Raw genomic sequence first — 11,949 nt, forward strand, 5'->3', positions numbered from 1 at the left:
TTAGATCCTTTAGGAAATTGGATCTTTATGAAAACATTTGATCTTTTGAAAATTCAATCTAGCTTTTACCCTAGATAAGTTTTCAGGAATAACCCTTCACCGGTGTTTGCAAAATATTTTTGCGGGTTTTGTGGGTTTCAGATTTGAAAATTTTAGCTCAAAACTTATGGTTTTGTGTCATCCACTTGCTAACCTTGTATTAGGAAAGCAACACGTCCAGTATACTTGCTCCGTATATTACCTTTCGGTAAACTACCGTCCGGTTGTAAAGGAAAGCGTTGAACAAGCAACTGTTAAGGCAATGTCCCATGACATGCTTTTGATTATGGTCTATAACGTGTCAGATACAATTACTATCCTTTTTAGGAGCAATAGTAAAGATCACCCTATAATTTTTTGGTCTGGCACAAGGTCCTGTCTTTGACCATGCTATGCAACCACCATTCTTACGGTTGACACCCGATTTGGTTCAGGTGACCTAATAAATTCCAGGTGAATTCCTAGGATTTTACGTTCAATGGTAATGAACGCATTGAAAATGGGGTTTTCAGAAAAAAAATTGGTTTGTAATTTGATTAAAATATTTTCTCATTCAAGCTCGAGTTTAGATATCATCGAATTCCATGAGTTTGTAATTCTCAATCTTTAAGGTCAATCTCAAGGATTGAGTAATATCAGGTTTAAAAGCTGATTTTTTGATCTTTAAGGAGATTATCCTTTCTGGAGATCTGATTCATTAGTCTTATAAGCTAATTTGCACGGTGCCCCCCCATTGTACGAGACAGATCCTCTCATGGTTAGGATAAGTCTGACCACTTGGCGACCCTGTTTGATGCTGAGGTCCGTGGATTTCCTGCTGATTTTAGAGATGACTTTTCTAGATTTTTCGTCAACCTACAGCTGGTCTGGACGACAACTTCCTGACCTAAATCAAGAAGCGCGTTTCTTTTTCGGAAGACTTTACTTCCTTTTAATGATGGAATTGATTCATCGTGTAGATCCATCTTTCTTTCAAATATATTACAATTTACCGGGTAAAACGGTTAATTTTGTTCAAAACAAAAGGATCTTCAATTATTTGTACAAAAATATGTGATATATGTTTTAAATAACTTGGTAAATTTTTCCCACACTTGGCTTTTATTTTCTTTTCTTCGCCTTTTTATTGTCCTCTATTCCATTTTAAATGAATTCTAACATTTTGGGTTGTTTCTCAATTTATGTCCTTTCCGAGGTAACAATAATTTCGGTGTTAACACCTAGTTTTATCGTTCATAAATATGTATAAACATGATTTTGAATTCATTTATTTGAAAATTTTTACTAGAATTGGGTAGTCAGTATATAAGACTAGGGTTGTTCTTTATTATCAGAGAGCACTAGATTCTAATACAACTACTGCGTTACTAGTATTTTTAATGGTAACCAAGTGTTTAAATTTAAAATTTTAAAAATCCGAAAGAATTTAACCCCTTCCCACACTTAAGATCTTGCAATGCCCTCATTTGTAAGAAATCAGTAATAATTTAAATTATTGATAGCGTAGAAAAATGATTAAATTTTACCAAAGTTTCCAAACATATTAGCGTTTGTTTGTTGAATGATAAATGGTGCACATCATTTGTTCATTCCGTCTTGTTGTTACATCACATTTGTTTTTCGTGTTATCGTCAAAATTAGTAGCTTTTGCTGAACTTAATGCCAGTCTTTGAAAGTGTGCCGTTTTACCCTGTTGTGTACATAAGATAAACTACAAACATACATAATATTTTTATTATTATTATTTTTTTTATAAAATCTTTATTTATTAAAACAATTTAAATGAATAATTTTTTAAAATTTTGTTTCTTTTTACTTTAGGTAGTGTCGGTATGTTTACCTAGTCCGTCCCTCGACAAAATTTAAATTTTGTCGTTTTTAAAGCGATTGTTTTAAAAGCAAAGATTTTTGAGTTTTTATTTTATTTTTTATTTTTATTTATATAAATGTTTTTGGCATACTTTAAATCAAATAAGATTAAAAATAATGATAATAAAATTTCTCGTCCCGCCCTCGGGTAAAGTAATTTCGGTTCAACGACCTAGTCTTCAACTCACGACGAATTTTAAATATCAAAATTTTAACTTAATGAAATAAAGTAAATTTTTGTTTTTAAATTCACACCAAACTTAAATTTAAAATGCATAAAATTAAAAATTCATATAAATATGATTAATATTTTTATACATTAATTTTACAAACTTATATTAAATATATTAATTTTTAAAATATTTAAAAACTTAAATATATTAATTTTTAAAAATTTACATTTATAATTTAATATTTATATATTAATTTTAAAAACAAGGTAAAAATTAAAATTAAAAATCTTTTTGGTCTTTTATCCCACTTTAATCAATCAAATATTATCAAAAATATACGCCCCTCTTTTCGATAAAGTAATTTCGGTTCCATTACCTAGTTTTACTCCTGACGAATTTCTGAAATATTTTGGATTGATTGATTAAAGATATTTATACCTTAAGAATAAACGGTAAATTTCCTAGTGATGTAATAAATTTTTGTATGATATCAATAATTTCGGTTTCGTATACCTAATTTTATTGAATACCAATTTAATACTTTATAGCGAACGATTTAGCGTTTATTATCAAAAGGTTAAAAGCAATAAAATAAAAATAAAAACCGTACATACTTACCTGTGAGAAAGAATTCTTAGAGACCTGCTTTAGCCGACTCATAGGAGAGTCGTGTGATTTGATTTTCCATAGCTACATAAGCGTAACCTTGATTCTTCAATATCTTTTCTTCTAAACATATGAACGGTCCTTCTCTGCATAGAGTAACAAATTCGGTATTTGAATATGTTTGATTGTTCTAACATTTACCTTCGTGTGACCATTTTCCGCATTTATGACATCTTTCAAGGTGTCGTGCTCTTCTTTTTGTTGTGGATTTTGATTTTCCTCTACCAAAATGTATCTTATGATGATTGTTCCTGAGTTCTTTTCTTACTCCGTCCATTTTGCCTCTTATGAATGATACCAATTCACTCGGAAGGGTGTCATTATTACGTTTAGTAATCATAGCGTGTAGTAGTAGACCATGGTTCAGATCAAAGAAATTCTTCATCTCGTAAAACCTAAAAAAAAATAAAAATTCAGAATGGAGGGAGAAGACTAGTTCTTTAGGGTCTGCTAGGGAAAGACCATTCGGATTCCATTCTAGGACACTACACGAAAACAGAATATCTAACTCTAATAGAAATATATATTATCCTTAAAAAGACTTGATTCTCCCCACACTTAGTTAGCTGTGGTGTCGAAATTGTGATTAACTTCGTTTTCAATTGGACTATCAACAACTTGTATATCTCTGACTTTTGCTTCAAGCCAATTGTTGATTTCCTCTGTAACTTTCACAAATTCAACTAACATTGCCTTTTCTTTAGGCGACAAATTGGATACTAATCAGTTACATAACTTAAAGTTCCCCTTAATCCTAGCATCTTGAATCCGTTTATAAAGTTTCTTCGTTGAACTGTTAAAAACGGGTTCATCTAATTTCGTATCAACAACGGGGTTCTTTGTTATCAGGTCATCATTGGTTGTTGCTTCATATTCCCCACACTTAGGCGTTTTTATTGGTTCAACAGTTTTGGTTGGTGGAGATCTAAACTTTCGGTTCACAAAGGTAATCGATTTGTCACCATCCCTAAGTGTTATTCTACCTTCTCTTACATCAATGAATGCTTCGGTAGTTGCTAAAAATGGGCGACTTAAAATTAGAGGAATATCAAGGTCTTCCTCCATATTAATAACTATGAAATTTGCAACAAAGGTCAAACTTCCCACTTTAACAAGTAAATTGTTTGCTATTCCAACCGGGTGTTTAATGGTTTGATCAAATAATTGAACACCTATTCTGGTTGGTCTTAATTTACCCACACCTAATCTTTTGTATAAGGAAAGAGGCATAACATTTGCACTTGCTCCTAAATCTGCGAGTCCGTTATACATAGCACCATCGTTAAGCAAGCAAGAAATGATAAATTCACCTGGGTCTCCTACTTTAGTATGTAGAGTTGGTTTGTTACCCTTTTTCAAGTGATCTTTTCTTGATTCTTTCACTTCTACTTGAACTTCTTGTTCACATTTTTCTTCGTTTCTTGGAATGGGAGGTTTGTATAAGAATTCTTCTTCATCACTCCAATTTGAAGCTTCCCCGTCTTCTAATTTTGGTTTTTCATATGTTGTTGATAGCATATTTATGTTTTCATTCTGAGAGTTTTCTTGGGTGGTGAAATTATGATTGACTTCATTGTCAACTTCCATCGGACCATGTATGTAATGTTTAACTCTGTGATCATTATCTTTAAATTCAATCCCATTTGAATTTATTAACTCTATTGTTCCGTATGGGAAAACTCTTTTGACTATGAACGGTCCAGACCATCTTGATTTCAATTTTCCAGGAAATAGATTGAATCGTGAATTGAAAAGAAGAACTCTGTCTCCTTCTTTAAATTCTTTTGAACTTCTGATTCTTTTATCATGCCATTTCTTCGTTCTTTCTTTATAGATTAACGAATTTTCGTATGCTTCATGTCTTAATTCTTCTAATTCATTTAGTTGACTTAACCGTAGACGTACAGCTTCATGTAAATCAATATTACATGTCTTCAAAGCCCAAAATGCTTTGTGTCCAATTTCTACTGGAAGGTGACATGCTTTTCCGTAAACGAGTCTAAAAGGTGTGGTTCCAATTAGAGTTTTGTAGGCTGTTCTAAAAGCCCAGAGTGCATCCTCCAATTTCATGGACCATTCCTTCGGATTTGATCCTACGGTTTTCTCTAGAATACGTTTTAAAGCTCGGTTGGTATTTTCAACTTGTCCACTTATTTGTGGATGATAAGCGGTTGAGATTTTATGAGTTACTCCATATCTTTTGAGAACTTTCTCAAGTTGATTATTACAAAAATGAGTACCCCGATCACTTATTAAAGCTTTCGGTGTTCCGAACCTTGCAAAAAGATGTTTTAAAAAGTTGACTACAACTCGTGCATCGTTAGCTGGGAGAGCTTGTGCTTCCGCCCATTTAGATACATAATCAATGGCAACGAGAATGTAGAGATTATTATGAGTTAGAAATGGACCCATAAAGTCAATACCCCAAACGTCAAATACTTCACATACTTGAATGACATTTTGTGGCATTTCTTCACGTTGACTTATTTTTCTGGCCCTTTGACAAGCATCGCAGGATTTACAAAGAATGTGTGCGTCTTTGAAAATTGTAGGCCAATAGAATCCAGCATCGTAAACTTTTCTTGCTGTGAATTGAGGCCCATAATGCCCTCCTGTTGGTCCTGTGTGACAATGGTTTAAGATTTGACTAGCTTCATCTCCGAATACACATCGGCGTATTATTCCATCGGGACAACTTTTAAACAAATGTGGATCTTCCCAGAAATAGTGTTTTATATCACTAAAAAATTTCTTTCGTTTTTGGTACGATAATCCTTTTTCAAGGAATCCACATACTAAGTAGTTTGCATAGTCTGCAAACCATGGAATTTCACTATAATCTATCTTCAATAGATATTCATCAGGAAAGTTATCTTGTATGGCCGATTCATTTAGAACTTCTAATTCGGGATTTTCAAGACGAGAAAGATGATCAGCGGCGAGATTTTCTGCTCCCTTTTTGTCTCGGATCTCAATATCGAACTCTTGTAAGAGTAAGATCTAACGGATTAATCGTGGTTTAGCATCTTTTTTTGAAAATAGGTATCTAAGAGCAGAATGGTCGGTATAGACCACCGTTTTAGCTAGAACGAGATATGAACGAAATTTGTCAAAAGCAAAGACAATAGCAAGGAGTTCTTTTTTAGTAGTTGTGTAATTCGTTTGTGCTCCTTGTAACATTTTACTAGCGTAATAAATAGGTTGAAATAGTTTTTCAATCCTTTGTCCTAAAACGGCTCCTATTGCAAAATCACTTGCATCGCACATGAGTTCAAATGATAGATTCCAATTTGGAGTTTTCATGATCGGTGCATTAGTGAGTTTTTCTTTAAAAATATTAAAAGATTTGATGCATTCATCTGAAAAGATGAATGGAGCATCCTTTTCTAGGAGTTTATTCATAGGAGTGGCAATTTTAGAAAAATCTTTTATGAAACGTCGGTAAAAACCGGCATGCCCTAGAAAACTCCTAATGAAATGTCCCGTTCATATTGATTATAAACGTTCCATATTAATTGATTTCGTTGCGAGGTTTTGACCTCTATATGAGACGTTTTTCAAAGACTGCATTCATTTTTAAAACAACCATAACCTTTATTTTATCAATAAAGGTTTCAAAAGCATTATGTTGATTATCAAATAATGATAATTTAAAATATACTGTTTACACACGACCATTACATAATGGTTTACAATAGAAATATATTACATCGACATATTTTCTTGAATGCAGTTTTTACACAATATCATACAAACATGGACTCCAAATCTTGTCCTTATTTTAGTTTGCAACAGCGGAAGCTCTTAATATTCACCTGAGAATAAACATGCTTTAAACGTCAACAAAAATGTTGGTGAGTTATAGGTTTAACCTATATATATCAAATCGTAACAATAGACCACAAGATTTCATATTTCAATATACATCCCATACATAGAGATAAAAATCATTCATATGGTGAACACCTGGTAACCAACATTAACAAGATGCATATATAAGAATATCCCCATCATTCCGGGACACCCTTCGGATATGATATAAATTTCGAAGTACTAAAGCATCCGGTACTTTGGATGGGGTTTGTTAGGCCCAATAGATCTATCTTTAGGATTCGCGTCAATTAGGGTGTCTGTTCCCTAATTCTTAGATTACCAGACTTAATAAAAAGGGGCATATTCGATTTCGATAATTCAACCATAGAATGTAGTTTCACGTACTTGTGTCTATTTTGTAAATCATTTATAAAACCTGCATTTATTCTCATCCCAAAAATATTAGATTTTAAAAATGGGACTATAACTCACTTTCACAGACTTTTACTTCGTCGGAAAGTAAGACTTGGCCACTGGTCGATTCACGAACCTATAACAAATATGTACATATATATCAAAGTATGTTCAAAATATATTTACAACACTTTTAATACATTTTGATGTTTTAAGTTCATTAAGTCAGCTGTCCTCGTTAGTAACCTACAACTAGTTGTCCAAAGTTAGATGTACAGAAAAAAATTGATATATATTATCTTGAATCAATCCACGACCCAGTGTATACACGTCTCAGGCTAGATCACAACTCAAAGTATATATATTTTTGGAATCAACCTCAGCTCTGTATAGCTAACTCCCGCATTACTGCATATATAGTGTCTATGGTTGTTCCAAATAATATATACACATGGGTCGATATGATATGTCAAAACATTTGTATACATGTCTATGGTATCCCAAGATTACATAATATATTAGAATACATGTATAATACAATATAAGTTAGCTAGGGTATGATTAATATAGATTTGTTACCAATTTTCACGTTGCTACAACAAAAAAAATTATCCAATCTTGTTTTACCCATAACTTCTTCATTTTAAATCCGTTTTGAGTGAATCAAATTGCTATGGTTTCATATTGAACTCTATTTTATGAATCTAAACAGAAAAAGTATAGGTTTATAGTCGGAAATATAAGTTACAAGTCATTTTTGTAAAGGTAGTCATTTCAGTCGAAAGAACGACGTCTAGATGACCATTTTAGAAAACAAACTTCCACTTTGATTTAACCATGATTTTTGGATATAGTTTCATGTTCATAAGAAAAATCATTTTTTTAGAAGAGCAACTTTTAAATCAAAGTTTATCATAGTTTTTAATTAACTAACCCAAAACAGCCCGCGGTGTTACTACGACGGTGTAAATCCAGTTTTACGGTGTTTTTCGTGTTTCCAGGTTTTAAATCATTAAGTTAGCATATCATATAGATATAGAACATGTGTTTTGTTGATTTTAAAAGTCAAGTTAGAAGGATTAACTTTTGTTTGCGAACAAGTTTAGAATTAACTAAACTATGTTCTAGTGATTACAAGTTTAAACCTTCGAATAAGATAGCTTTATATATATATGAATCGAATGATGTTATGAACATTATTACTACCTCAAGTTTTCTGGATAAAGCTACTGGAAATAAGAAAAATGGATCTAGCTTCAAAGGATCCTTGGATGGCTTGAAAGTTCTTGAAGCAGAATCATGACACGAAAACAGTTCAAGTAAGATTTTCACTCGAAATAAGATTGTTATAGTTATAGAAATTGAATCAAAGTTTGAATATGAGTATTACCTTATATTAGAAATATATCTTACTGTAAATAAGAAAGATTTCTTGAGGTTAGATGATCACTCTACAAGATTGGAAGTAAGCTAGCAAACTTGGAAGTATTCTTGATTTTATGAAACTAGAACTTGTAGAATTTATGAAGAACACTTAGAATTTGAAGATAGAACTTGAGAGAGATCAATTAGATGAAGAAAATTGAAGAATGAAAGTGTTTGTAGGTGTTTTTGGTCGTTGGTGTATGGATTAGATATAAAGGATATGTAATTTTGTTTTCATGTAAATAAGTCATGAATGATTAATCATATTTTTGTAATTTTATGAGATATTTCATGCTAGTTGCCAAATGATGGTTCCCACATGTGTTAGGTGACTCAAATGGGCTGCTAAGAGCTGATCATTGGAGTGTATATACCAATAGTACATACATCTAGAAGCTGTGTATTGTACGAGTACGAATACAGGTGCATACGAGTAGAATTGTTGATGAAACTGAACGAGGATGTAATTGTAAGCATTTTTGTTAAGTAGAAGTATTTTGATAAGTGTCTTGAAGTCTTTCAAAAATGTATGAATACATATTAAAACACTACATGTATATACATTTTAACTGAGTCGTTAAGTCATCTTTAGTCGTTACATGTAAGTGTTGTTTTGAAACCTTTAGGTTAACGATCTTGTTAAATGTTGTTAACCCAATGTTTATAATATCAAATGAGATTATAAATTATTATATTATCATGATATTATGATGTACGAATATCTCTTAATATGATATATATACATTAAATTTCGTTACAACGATAATCGTTACATATATGTCTCGTTTCAAAATCATTAAGTTAGTAGTCTTGTTTTTACATATGTAGTTCATTATTAATATACTTAATGATATGTTTACTTATCATAATATCATGTTAACTATATATATAACCATATATATGTCATCATATAGTTTTTACAAGTTTTAACGTTCGTGAATCACCGGTCAACTTGGGTGGTCAATTGTCTATATGAAACCTATGTCAATTAATCAAGTCTTAACAAGTTTGATTGCTTAATATGTTGGAAACACTTAATCATGTAAATAATAATTTCATTTAATATATATATAAACATGGAAAAGTTCGGGTCACTACAGTACCTACCAGTTAAATAAATTTTGTCCCGAAATTTTAAGCAGTTAGAGGTGTTGACGTATCTTCTGGAAATAAATGCGGGTATTTCTTCTTCATCTGATCTTCTCGTTCCCAGGTGAACTCGGGTCCTCTACGAGCATTCCATCGAACCTTAACAATTGGTATCTTGTTTTGTTTAAGTCTTTTAACCTCACGATCCATTATTTCGATGGGTTCTTCGATGAATTGAAGTTTTTCGTTGATTTGGATTTCGTCTAACGGAATAGTGAGATCTTCTTTAGCAAAAAAGTTCTTCAAATTTGAGACGTGGAAAGTGTTATGTACAGCCGCGAGTTGTTGAGGTAGCTCCAGTTGGTAAGCTACTGGTCCGACACGATCTATAATCTTGAATGGTCCAATGTACCTTGGATTTAGTTTCCCCCGTTTACCAAATCGAACAACGCCTTTCCAAGGTGAAACCTTAAGCATGACCATTTCTCCAATTTCAAACTCTATATCTTTTCTTTTACTGTCCGCGTAGCTCTTTTGTCGACTCTGGGCGGTTTTCAATCTTTGTTGAATTTGGGTGATTTTCTCGGTAGTTTCTTGTATTATCTCCGGACCCGTAATCTGTCTATCCCCCACTTCATTCCAACAAATCGGAGACCTGCACTTTCTACCATAAAGTGCCTCAAACGGCGTCATCTCAATACTAGAATGATAACTGTTGTTGTAGGAAAATTCTGCTAACGGTAGGTGTCGATCCCAACTGTTTCCGAAATCAATAACACATGCTCGTAGCATGTCTTCAAGCGTTTGTATCATCCTTTCGCTCTGCCCATCAGTTTGTAGATGATAGGCAGTACTCATGTCTAGACGAGTTCCTAATGCTTGCTGTAATGTCTGCCAGAATCTTGAAATAAATCTGCCATCCCTATCAGAGATAATAGAGATTGGTATTCCATGTTTGGAGATGACTTCCTTCAAATACAGTCGTGCTAACTTATCCATCTTGTCATCTTCTTTTATTGGCAGGAAGTGTGCTGATTTGGTGAGATGATTAACTATTACCCAAATAGTATCAAAACCACTTGCAGTCCTTGGCAATTTAGTGATGAAATCCATGGTAATATTTTCCCATTTCCATTCCGGGATTTCGGGTTGTTGAAGTAGACCTGATGGTTTCTGATGCTCAGCTTTGACCTTAGAACACGTCAAACATTCTCCTACGTATTTAGCAACATCGGCTTTCATACCCGGCCACCAAAAATGTTTCTTGAGATCCTTGTACATCTTCCCCGTTCCAGGATGTATTGAGTATCTGGTTTTATGAGCTTCTCTAAGTACCATTTCTCTCATATCTCCAAATTTTGGTACCCAAATCCTTTCAGCCCTATACCGGGTTCCGTCTTCTTGAATATTAAGATGCTTCTCCGATCCTTTGGGTATTTCATCCTTTAAATTTCCCTCTTTTAAAACTCCTTGTTGCGCCTCCTTTATTTGAGTAGTAAGGTTATTGTGAATCATTATATTCATAGATTTTACTCGAATGAGTTCTCTGTCCTTCCTGCTCAAGGCGTCGGCTACCACATTTGCCTTCCCCGGGTGGTAACGAATCTCAAAGTCGTAATCATTCAATAATTCAATCCACCTACGCTGCCTCATATTCAGTTGTTTCTGATTAAATATGTGTTGAAGACTTTTGTGGTCGGTATATATAATACTTTTGACCCCATATAAGTAGTGCCTCCAAGTCTTTAATGAAAAAACAATCGCGCCTAATTCCAAATCATGCGTCGTATAATTTTGTTCGTGAATCTTCAATTGTCTAGACGCATAAGCAATCACCTTCATTCGTTGCATTAATACACAACCGATACCTTGCTTTGATGTGTCACAATAAATCACAAAATCATCATTCCCTTCAGGCAATGACAATATAGGTGCCGTAGTTAGCTTTTTCTTCAATAACTGAAACGCTTTCTCTTGTTCATCCTTCCATTCAAATTTCTTCCCTTTATACGTTAATGCAGTCAAGGGTTTTGCTATTCTGGAAAAGTCTTGGATGAACCTTCTGTAGTAACCAGCTAGTCCTAAAAACTAACGTATGTGTTTCAGAGTTTTTGGGGTTTCCACTTTTCAACAGTTTCTATCTTTGCCGGATCCACTTTAATACCTTCTTTGTTCACTATGTGACCGAGGAATTGAACTTCTTCCAACCAAAATGCACACTTTGAAAATTTAGCGTACAATTCTTCCTTCCTCAATACTTCTAACACCTTTCTCAAATGTTCACCGTGTTCTTGGTCATTCTTTGAGTAAATAAGTATGTCATCAATGAAAACAATGACAAACTTGTCAAGGTATGGTCCACACACTCGGTTCATAAGGTCCATGAACACAGCTGGTGCATTAGTTAAACTAAACGGCATGACCATAAACTCGTAATGACCGTAACGTGTTCTGAAAGCAG

Source organism: Rutidosis leptorrhynchoides, chromosome 4 (genome assembly GCF_046630445.1).
Source record: "Rutidosis leptorrhynchoides isolate AG116_Rl617_1_P2 chromosome 4, CSIRO_AGI_Rlap_v1, whole genome shotgun sequence".
Lineage (NCBI taxonomy): Eukaryota > Viridiplantae > Streptophyta > Magnoliopsida > Asterales > Asteraceae > Rutidosis > Rutidosis leptorrhynchoides.